The 11,112-nt window shown below is 51.9% G+C and overlaps 1 long non-coding RNA gene across 1 annotated transcript; it reads right to left on the reverse strand.

The window, feature by feature from the left end:
- Positions 1 to 792: 792 nt before the first annotated feature.
- LOC105603888 (uncharacterized) lies at positions 793 to 10,365 on the reverse strand. Its single transcript, XR_001023207.5, has 3 exons — positions 10,161 to 10,365; positions 3,772 to 4,004; positions 793 to 3,257 (listed from the first exon to the last, which is right to left on the reverse strand). It is a non-coding gene; the product is annotated as an uncharacterized LOC105603888 (long non-coding RNA).
- Between the last annotated feature and the right edge of the window lie 747 nt (positions 10,366 to 11,112).

Consider the following 11,112-nt stretch of genomic DNA (forward strand, 5'->3'; position numbering starts at 1 on the left):
AAAGTGAAGTCACTCAGTCGTGTCTGACCCTCAGCAACCCCATGGACTGCAGCCTTCCAGGCTCCTCCATCCATGGGATTTTCCAGGCAAGAGTACAGGAGTGGGGTGCCATTGCCTACTCCGAAGGGAATGGCTACCCATTCCAGTATTCTTGCTCGGAAAACCCCATGGCCAGGGGAGCCTGGGGGGCTATACGGTCTATGGGGTCTCAAAGAGTTGGACACGATTTAGTGACTCAACAACAACCACCACACAGGTCAAATTCCCAGTTTGAATAACGGGGTTTCCCTTAACAAACAAGCAAATGTACAAACCAGGGAAATCTCAAAAGCACTGTGAGTCGGCAGGGCCTTTACCGTTCATCAAAGGAGGCCCCCTCTCTGGTTCGCTGCCCTGTCCCATCACAGGATAGCGAGCCTTGGGAAGATGTACGAGAGCTGAGGGGTACACCTGTTTTTTAAAAATATAAAGTCTGCGAAAAGCTTTCACAAAATCTAGCACCCCTTCACTCTAACCACTTTAGGAAAGTGCATATGTGGAGGACGGGAGTCTGGTCCTGGATTCTCTGAAGAGCATATACGCGGCACCTCCTGGAAGCCCCCACATCCCCTGAGGCTGGGGTGCCTAGTAAGTCAGGGGCTCTACCAGCTTTCAGAGTGAGCAAGGCCTCTGCAGAAGGCAGACATTGCTTATAAGGAGAGGCCCTCCCATCACGCGTGGGAGAACTGGGGACAGCTCACCTGAGGACCTTCTTTGGGGTTCGGTACTGAGAGACCACAGAAATCACTTGTCTTTTTTTTTTTTTTAGATGTATTTATTTGACTGCACCGGGTCTTAGTTAAGGCATGTGGGATCTTTGGTTGTGGCAAGGCTGATCTTTCCTTGGTCTCAGAGTACTGGCTGTTTACCCCGATATCAGCTCTTCCTTAGTCACCCATCCCCTTGCTGATAGCTGGGCCCCCAGCTGCCCACAGAAAGACCACACCCCCTGACCTCCCTTGCTTCCCAGGTGGCAGTAGTGCTGAGAACCTGCCTGCCACTCAGGAGACATAAGAGACGCAGGTTCCATCCCTGGGCTGGGAAGCTCCCCTGGAGAAGGAAATGGCAATCCACTCCAGTATTCTTGCCTGGAGAATCCCACGGACAGAGGAGCCTGGTGGGCTACATCCATAGGTCACAAAGAGCTAGACACGATTGAAATGACTTAGTTCATGCGACCTCCCTTGCAGCTGATGGTGGCCAAAAAGACATAAACAGCAGTGCTGCCTGGAAGCGTCTGTAAAGTTCCATCAAAGAGGGCGCCGCACATGATTTTTACTTCCGTTTCTCCTGTTTACTGTCATCCGTTGCTGTGGACCCATCCACTCGGAGTTAGTGGCTAAAATCAGTGCCGTTTATTATTGTTTGCGATTCTATGGGCTGGCAATTTGATAGTTTTCTTACGCTGATCTGCCTGTAGGATCCAAGATGGCCTCGTGGTCATGTCTGGTTGCTGAGGCTCCTCTGTTCTTCTCCCCAAGGTGTCTTGCTTTCCCACAGGCTAGGTGGACTTTATCACAAAAATGGATATGAGGATTTCAAGAAGGAAAGCTTCAAGACCTTTTAAGGCCTGGGTTCTGGAGCGCACACGTCACTACTGACAAACTGTATCAATCTGGATTTCAAGGGTGGGGAAATAGACCCCACGTCTTGATGGAAGGAGAGGCAGTGTCCTTGATATTGCAAAGGTGTGCAGACACAGGAGGGTGGATCACTGGGGACCATTATTAAGAACCATTATTGGGACTTATCCGGTGGTCCAGTGGTTAGGAATCCACCTGCCCATTCTGGAGACACAGGTTCAATCCCTGGTCCAGGCACTAAGATCCCGCATGCCGAGGGGGCACTAAACCCGGGAACCACAACCCTGAATCCCACCTGCCTAGAGCCCATACTCCACGACAGAAGCCACCGCCATGAGAAGCCCGCACACCTCAACGGAAGAGCAGCCCTCTCTCACTGCAACTCGAGGAAGCCTGATCGCAGCAATGAATGGCCCGTGAACCACAACGAAGGCCCAGCAGAGCCATTCAGTTCAGTTCAGTTCAGTTCAGTCGCTCAGTTGTGTCTGACTCTTTGCAGCCCCATGGACTGCAGCACGCCAGGCCTCTCTGTCCATCACCAACTCCTGGAGTTTATCCAATCTCACGTCCATTGAGTTGGTGATGCCATCCAACCATCTCATCCTCTATAAATCAAATATTTTTTTTTCAAAAGAGGCATTAAAAAAAACAAAACAAAACACACCACCACCTATCATACTTGTTGCCTAGGAAGGGGTTGGGATGTCTAGAATCCAAGCAGCTGTCCTGGACAAGTTTGGAGACCATGTGTGCTGGGAGTGGGGAAGCTTGATGCTGGATGGAAAGATCTCGCTCTCCTGGCAGGTTTGCCAAGGCTCTCTGTGAGAGGCAGGCTGTCCTGCCATCGGGGTTTAACGGGAGAGATCTGTAAGCTCCCATTTGTTGGAGCTACTGGCATTTTGAACTTTCTGTTCCTTGCAGCCAAATCCTTACATTCTCTCCATGCTCAACCTCTTTGAAATGCCCAGCCCTACTTAGTTTAAATTACACAACTCAGGGTTTTCTGCAGATCCAGGGTCACAGAGGAAGAGGAAAACGGAATACTTTGAAGATGACACCATGATGTTTTGATGTAATTTCGTGTTCCACCTGGCCAGCCTGGGGAAAACACGATGAGGCAGAAAGGGGTTAGAAGTTGTCATGCGCCTGAAACATTGCCTGGTTCCAGGCTGATCAGCGTAATCTCAAGGCCTAGCCTGGGGAGAGCCCAGAAACCACAGCGGCAGGTCCAGGAACGTTCCAGGCAAACCGTAAAAGCCAAACTTGCCCAGGCATAGATTTGTGGATCTGTGGTTCACTTGGATGTGGTTGGAGCGGGCCTGCTCCTTGATGTAATGATAAGCTGTGTATCTCAGATGCCATCTGGAAACCGTTCTCCTATCTCCGTGATGAGAGAAGATTTTGAGTTGGGTCTCTGGATTTTCGTGTGCACCAGGATGGGTTTTAGAGATGAACAACAGTTTTCTCCGTGACACCGTTTTCCCATCAAGTACTAGGGTTTGGTTTGGGCTGTATTTATGCCACGTCACAAGCAGAAATCGAGCAGGGCACTCCCCGGCGGACAAGCGGTGTCGTATCCTCTGACGTATTCCCACTCGTAATTACTTGAGGCGGTTTTAACTTTGCGTTTCTTTTCTGTAATGACACAGTAGACCCCAAGTGTTAACTGGAAACAGAAATGTTCCCCCCACCTCTGCCCCACCCTTAAACCATCCCCCCGCGCCCCTTCTGAGTTGCCCTGCTCCACCTTCTGTTTCCAGCAGGGTGTACACCAGTCCTGGGCTCATTAACCTACCGGTGAAACCAGATCGATCCAGAGGCTTTAGCCACTATTAGAGGCCAAGGGACGTGGAACCCTTATCTCATCCCTCTCTCTCCTGCAAACAGCATGCTTAGTTGCTCAGTCATGTCCGATTCTTTGCGACCCCATGGAACGTAGCCCACCAGGCTCCTCTGTCCCTGGGATTCTCCAGGCAAGGATGCTGGAGTGGGCTGTGATGCCCTCCTCCAGGGGATCTTCCCAACCCAGGGATCAAACCCACGTCCCCTGTGTCTCCCCCACTGCAGGCAGATTTTTAGCCTGCTGAGCCACCAGAAAGCCCAAACAGAACAGCACACAAACACGCCTGGACAGAGAGAAGCCCTCTACCTCCAGAGAAGGCCCATGCATGGGGCTGCTTCTGCGACCTTGCTTTCTTTTCATCTCCGTTTAGAGGCTTCCCCACCAGGACTGTCCAGAGCTTCTAGACCTCACACTCAGATCCCCCGTCACTGCCTTCAGACGCTGCGTCTTGCAGGCACCTGAGCTGTCTTCAGCTGTCTCTGAAGGATGAGCTGACGAGGTCACGTGTGGGAAGCCCGGACATACGACAGAATCGCAGCCTAGGTAAACAGAAAATATGAGTGTGTACATACACACGTATGTTTGTGCCCAGAGGTCTCGGCTTGGGAGACAAATCTGCATATCCTGGGGGCATATATTTGCATATATGTGGCACAAATTTGCATATTATATTCATAAGCCCCTGCTTCCAAATAAATCTACGTTCGAGCACCTTATTCTACTCTAATTTATATCCCCTCCTTAGACCCATGTTTTATCACCCGTGTTACTCATGTTCTGACTCCCATGGTTTGTCCTCTATATCCCAGAACCTGTTCTAGTCTTTAAGAAATGCTTGTTAATTATCACCGTTGTTGGCTGTGAAACCAGCCCATCGACATCGGTCGGTCATTGTGAATGGAGAGTCAGCTGTTAGGTACTGTCTTTAACGGGTAGAGACCAGGGATACTGCCCAGAGCCTTGAAGGCACAGCAGAGCCCCAGAGCAAAGAATCGCCCAGCTGCAAACACCAAACCCTGCTGTGGGGGGCGGTTAGTGTCATTTCTGCCGGTGGGGGTGGGGGGGGGGGGGGGGGGGGAGAGAAAGGGGTATTGTCATTTTGGCCTATCTCCCTGCCTCCCTCCACAGGTGTTTCCTGGTGGTTTCAAAACTCCTCTAACAAGACACAATTTTTTTTTCATACCATAAATAGAGCTACGAGGCTATTCATGATTCCCATAGTGTGAGGCTCCGTGTTCACGCGTTATGGTCAAAGGGAGCTAGAAAGATGGGAGGAAAGCCATCGAGGATGACGTAGAATAAGATATCAAGGAGACGCTTAATGAGTTACTGTTTCTTGAGTCCTTCCTGAGTGCTAGACCCTGGGCTGAACGCTTCACGTTTCACACGTGGCCCTAACGCCAGCTGCCTGGCGACCCAAGTTCACTGCCCCACAGGTCACACTCGGACGTCCCAGTTACTTTGCTCAGCTCCTCTGCCAGCGGGAACCCCTGTGTGTCCATGGGTGACAGCGCCACCATTTGCTAAGGATGCTGAGGACAGGGCTGGGCAGATTCATGAAGACACGATTCACAAAGCATGTGATTTCATCGTTTCAAACGCGCAGATCAGTGGTGTTTAGTGCACTGACCAGTTGTGAAATCGTCACCACCATTAACCTTAGAACGTTTTCATCCCCCTGAAAAGAAACCCTGTTCCCCTCAGCAGTCACCCCAACCCCTCTTCCGCCAGCAGCCACTATCTACTTTCTGTTCCTATAGATTTGCCTGTTCTGGCCATTTCCTACAAGTGGAACCAGACAGTGCATGACTGGTTCCTCTCATTTACCTGTGCTCCCAAGGTTCACCCACGTGGTGCCAAGCGTAGTGCTTCCTTCCTTTTTCCTTTTTTCTGTTTTGCCAAGTCCTCTGTCATATGGATACAGCACATTTTATCTATCCACTCACCAGTGAACAATGGATTGTTTCCATTTTTGGGCCATTACGCAAATAGTTCTGTGAATATTTGCAGGTACTTTTTGTGTGGATGTGTGTTTTCGTTTATTTTGGTTACACATTAGCAGGATTGTTGTATCTTTGAGGGGCAGACACCGGCACCATTTTTCTTTCCCACCAGCAATGCATGAAGGCTACTGTTTCTCCACATCCTCACCAACACGTGTTATAATGTCCTTTTGATAATAGTCTTTCTAGCACTTCTGGTTACATCTTGCTCCATTAAAAAAAAAAAAAAAAAGTGTCTGCCCAGTTCGTAATCTCACATCTAACTTCCCGTGTCTGTTTTCTTCTTTACATCAAGCCCACGGTTTGCTGTCCAGCACATCACTCCGGAATGAATGAGTGAATGGCCTCAAACGTCCCCATGCTCCCTGCTTTCAGACCTGGAGGGCAGAACGGGGGTCAGTGACAATTTCTCCCCGACTTGGCATCTATCTTGCTGCCTCTTTCAGGGCTTGTAACCTTCCCACAATCCTTTCTGCAGTGGAAGCTACGTGAGGGCTTTCGGAATGAGTGACCGAGGTTCTGGGCTTCTGTGTTCATCCTCTGTCATGTCTGGATGGCTGGCGGGACCGTGAAAGCCTGCACTCCTAAAGGCTGATTTGAGAGAGGTGGCAGGGCTGTCCGGACAAGAGGGGCTTCAGATCACTTATAGTGACTCAGGCAGCAGTTAACCCAGCCTGAGTTCAAAGTACGAGGTAGGGAGTGTGAGTCAGAACCAAGGGAGGAAAAAGGGCTAGGTGGGGCAGCACCCAACTCAGCCTTTAGGATGGATCCAGATGCTGTCAGATGAAAGGGAGGGAGGGAAGGAAGAAAGGGAGGAGGGGCGGGAGGAGGGGCAGGAGGAGGACGGAGGAGGGGCGGGGAGGGGAGGAGGGGGAGGGAGGAGGAGGGGAGGGGGAGGGGAGGGGAGGAGGGGAGGAGGGGGAGGAATGGGGAGGAGGAGGAGGGGGGAGGGAAAGGGGAGGAGGGGGGAGGAAGGGAGGGAGGAGGAGGGGAGGATGGGGGAGGGAAGAGGGAGGAGGGGAGGAGGGGGGAGGAATGGGGAGGAGGAGGAGGGGGGAGAAGGGATCCGCAGCCCATCCCAGCACAGCAGGGCCCAGAGAAGCCACACTGCAGCTGAGGACTTAAACAGCAGGGCCTGGAGCTGGGAAAACATCCTTGGACTGGCCCTTCTGCTCAGCTCAGGCAGGCGCCCCAAAGCAGCACACGGGGCTGGGAGGAGTCTCTTCCCGCCCCAGCTCCTCGGGAGGAGCGGGAGGAGCGTGCGGCTTTGGTGCCTGGTGCCCTGGGGCCTCTGCCTGAGCGCCACCAAGCACCTCGGCGCAGGGGTGGTTTGCTGCCCAGGACACATCCACTTCTCACCTTCAGGGTCGGAGTTTATAGTGTTGGCTTTTGGGGAGCTTCCCTGGCACTGAGGTTATCCGGGAATTTCTGCCAAATCAAACCCACATGCCTTCCTCAGCATGTTAAAAAAAGGGGGAGCACTTATTTTTGGATTTCAAAAAAATTACATGTTACCCTTGGCAGGCTTTAACGTTTAAATGATATTTTTAGAAGGGGTGATTTAAGGGCCAGGAAAGTAAATTAGAAATTTACTCATTCATTGTATTGAGTGCCTATTAGGTCGGGTATCCAGAGAGCTGTACACCAGTGGCCTGCATTCGAGGAAGATAAATCTGAGAGAACAGGCAGATAGCAGGCGACTCAAAGATCCTTCCAGACTTGGTCAGACGTGCTCTGTCCAATTTGGCAGCCACTGGCCGCAGGTGGTCCTGGGGACCTGACCTGTGCCATGTCCAAGGTGAGATGTCCTTATAACAGACACACTGGGGCCTGGGGCTCCAGCATGGGACACAGCAGGCGGAATATTTCATTAATCATTTTAGGTATTGAGTATATATTCAAATGGAAATATTTTGGTTCCATTGGGCTGAATATATTACTAAAATGGATTTCACCTGTTTCCTTTTCTTTTAACTGGAGAAAGAAATGTCAACCCACTCCACTATTCTTGCCTGACGAATCCCATGGACAGAGGAGCCTGGCGGGCTATGGGGTCACAACTGGCGGGCTGCCGTCTATTGGGTCGCACAGAGTCAGACACGACTGAAGCGACTTAGCAGCAGCAGCAGCAGCAGCAGAGCAGCTGTCACTCACTTTTTCAAACCACATACCTGATCTGCTTTCTATTTTAGGGCTGGGTCAGCCCCTCAGAGCTCTTTTCCACATCCAACTTTCTGGGGAAGATTCAGGATATAAACTTTTATATAGCTGGTGTAGTTACAATATTCTATGTACAAGGGAGACTTGAGTTTGTCAATCTGAGGCTCTTCGTTGGAAAGGTGGGATTTTTCGCCCCCAGAGGTAAAACTTAAGTTGCCAGCAGGCGTTTACGGAAGGAGCTGAGATGGAGGGGGGCTGTCACTTTGGGGGCGATTCCAGAGTGAACACAGGGCCGTGAGTCTGTGCGGTGAGAGCCTCCCCCGAAAGCAGAGACTCTGCGTTTTGTGTCCTTCTGCCACTTAGAGGAACTGCAGAGAACAAGCCTGGTGGGAGCAAATGCTGTCTGAGCAGAGGGGAGCCCTAGGACAGGAGGGTGGAGGAGAAAATTTGTTTTTAAAGAAATATTGTTTAAAAAATTTACTTTTATTTGTTTATTTGTGTGGCTGCACCAGGTCTTAGCTGCAGCATGGAAACAGCTATGGCAAGCAGGATCTAGTTCCCTGACCAGGAATCGAACCCAGGCCCTCTGTATTGGAAGGGCAGAGTCTTAGCCACTGGACTACCAGTGAAGTCCCAGAGAAGAGTGTCTTTATTCAGACTTCGTAAGAAAATAGAATTCCCCAAGTATCACGTCCCTGAACTCCTCTGTGCAGGAGAGTCACTGGTTTAGGAAACGTGTTAAGAAAGGAAAACTGAGACACACACAGGGAAGGCACCCTCACGGCAGTTGGAGGCCTCTGTCCTCCTGTGGGGACTGAACCGAGACACAAGTTATGGCCTGTCGGTTCCCAGCCGTCTCCCCCGTCCACAGTGCGTGTGTAAAATCCCCCCCTCGGGGCACTTGTGCAAGGTGTGATGAGCAGAAGCACACAGGATCATGTTTATGGGTGTCTGGGGGATTCCTAAGCTGAGAGTTAGGGCAACCGAGGGGGAAAAATAAGTTCTCTCCTGGTTCTCATTTCAGCCCTGATTCCAGACATGGGATTACTGAATGGCGTGAGGTGGTCTTTTGGGTCTGACATGACATCTACAGAAATGCACGAGAAAGCACCGGGAATGGGAATCTCTGAGCTTTACCCCTGGGCCACGTGTAAGGGGCTCTCACTTTGAAACAGAAAGAGTTGGGGACCAGTATTTCCTCCACTGCTGACTTTTGAGAAGGATTTAAGCCAGACTGTTGCTCTTCCTTGAGTGGCACTGGTTATAAATACTTACAGTATTTTTCCTTTCCATTTCATTCCATAAAGTAATTTCATTTTTCAGTGTACACAATACCCAGGTTTCCCATCCCACATCGCAGCGCTGTTCAGACCGGATCTTTCCACAGCTTCCCAATCTCATCTCAGCATCTCTTGCTTGGTGGGCATAGTCGTGCAGTAATCTGAGTGAACTCATCTTAGCTGCCTGTCTATTATACTCCATAAGTAAAAAAAGGCAAAGGGTTTAGACTAATTTGTTGTTGTCTAGCCCTAAGTCATGTCTGACTCTTGTGACCCATGGACTGTGTGGAGCCCACCAGGCTCCTCTGTCCATGGGATTTGCCAGGCAAGAATACTGGAGTGGGTTGCCATTTCCTCCTCCAGGGCATCTTCTCAACTCAGGGATCGAACCTGCTTCTCCTGCATTAGTAGATGGATTCTTTACCACTCAGCCACCAGGGAAGCCCTTAGGCAAATTAGTGTATATTTTGAGAACAGTACAGAGTTTAGGAGTGTGATGGGGTGGGAATACTCCAGAAATAAAAGAGAAATTTTTTGATTTTCTAGAGGGCTTGTAATCTTAAACATAATTTTTTTTCTGGGGCTCTGTAATCAATGCAGAGCCGAGAGGGAGACGCGTGTTGACTTCTTTTCTTTCCGCTTTTAATCTTGATTGGTTCAGAAGTTGTGGCTTTGTTTGAGACTGTTCTGTGGGGACCAGTCACAGCTGCGTGCCCACCCTTCCTTCTGTGGTTGAGCACTGGGACACGCGGGCGTCTTTTGTGTTTCTTGACCTTTTCTCTAGCTGTCGGCCTATCAACCTTTATCCCCTTGAGATTTCTCTTCCTAGTTTGGGCACTGGAGTGAGGCAGGTCCCACTCCTAAGCCATGAGACCTTGGGCGAGTTACCCACTGTTTCTCAACCTCAGCTGTTAAATAGGCAGAATAATGGTGCCAGCACACAGGGCTGGGTAAGGATTAAAAGAGATTATTCACATAATGCCCTGAGCCTGGAGCCTGGCACTCAGTAAGCCCTGGCTATATTTATTATCTCTCCCCTGCCAGCCTCGTCCTGGGTTCCTGTAGAGCAGTGAGCCTCAAAGGGGCACCCGGGGAAGCCTCCCAGGTGCCTGAGAGCCCGTGACAGAGGCCCAACTCGAACCCCACCCTGGACCTTGGCAACCGAGCCGGCTGGGCCTGGGCCCCACCGATGTGTGCGGACAGGCCCCCGCCCGGGGAGAGCCTGCGTGTGATCCTGCCTCCCGGGGCTCACCTGTGGGAGGAAGCCGCGCGGGTGCTGGGAGAGGGCTGCTGACTCAGCGCTTCTGCCAGGCCGCCGGGGCGGGGGCTGCGGGCACACCCCTGCCTCCAGAGCAGCTGGCACGGAGGGGGCCGGAGGGGGGCTTTCTGAGGGCACCCCGCCCGAGGCCCGGGAGAGTTTAGCAGACGCTGCAGGGCAGGGCGTTGGATCCCGTAGTAAACCGGCAGGAGGAGGGGGTGGGCGGGATCAGCTCTCAGGATTCAAACTTGGCATCGCGCTCTCTCGCCCCTCCCCCTCCCCCTCCCGCCCTGGGCGGAGCTCTCTGCCCGCTCCAGCCGCCCTGCCCGCTGGCCTCTGGGGCTCCACCCGCTGCCCCCCACTTCTCCAGCAAACGTTCTCCTTGGCGCCCCCGTCCTGTGTTTCCTAGCCAATGAATTCACACCTCGGCCTTACCTGCGAGGCGGTAAGCTCCCCTCGGAGAAGGCAATGGCACCCCACTCCAGTACTCTTGCCTGGAAAATCCTATGGACAGAGGAGCCTGGAAGGCTGCAGTCCATGGAGTCGCTGAGGGTCGGACACGACTGAGCGACTTCACTTTCACTTTTCATGCACTGGAGAAATAAATGGCAACCCACTCCAGTGTTCTTGTCTGGAGGATCCCTGGGACATGGCAGAGCCTGGTGGGCTGCCGTCTATGGGGTCACACAGAGTCGGACGCGACTGAAGCGACTTAGCAGCAGCAGCAAGCTGCCCTCTAGGCCAGGATTTAATTCATCCCCTGAACCACTGTTTAACCAAGGGCCTGTGGTCACCGCCATTTCTGGGGTCTGGGGACGCAGCGGAGAACAGGGACCACCACCAGCCTCCAGCCCCGGGTCCCATCACCCAAAGTCTCCCCATTGGTTTCCTTGCTTCCACTCTTACTCTTTACCTGTCCAGTCCTCACAGCATCCCCATCCCACCC

This window comes from Ovis aries, chromosome 20 (genome assembly GCF_016772045.2).
Source record: "Ovis aries strain OAR_USU_Benz2616 breed Rambouillet chromosome 20, ARS-UI_Ramb_v3.0, whole genome shotgun sequence".
Classification (NCBI taxonomy): Eukaryota; Metazoa; Chordata; class Mammalia; order Artiodactyla; family Bovidae; genus Ovis; species Ovis aries.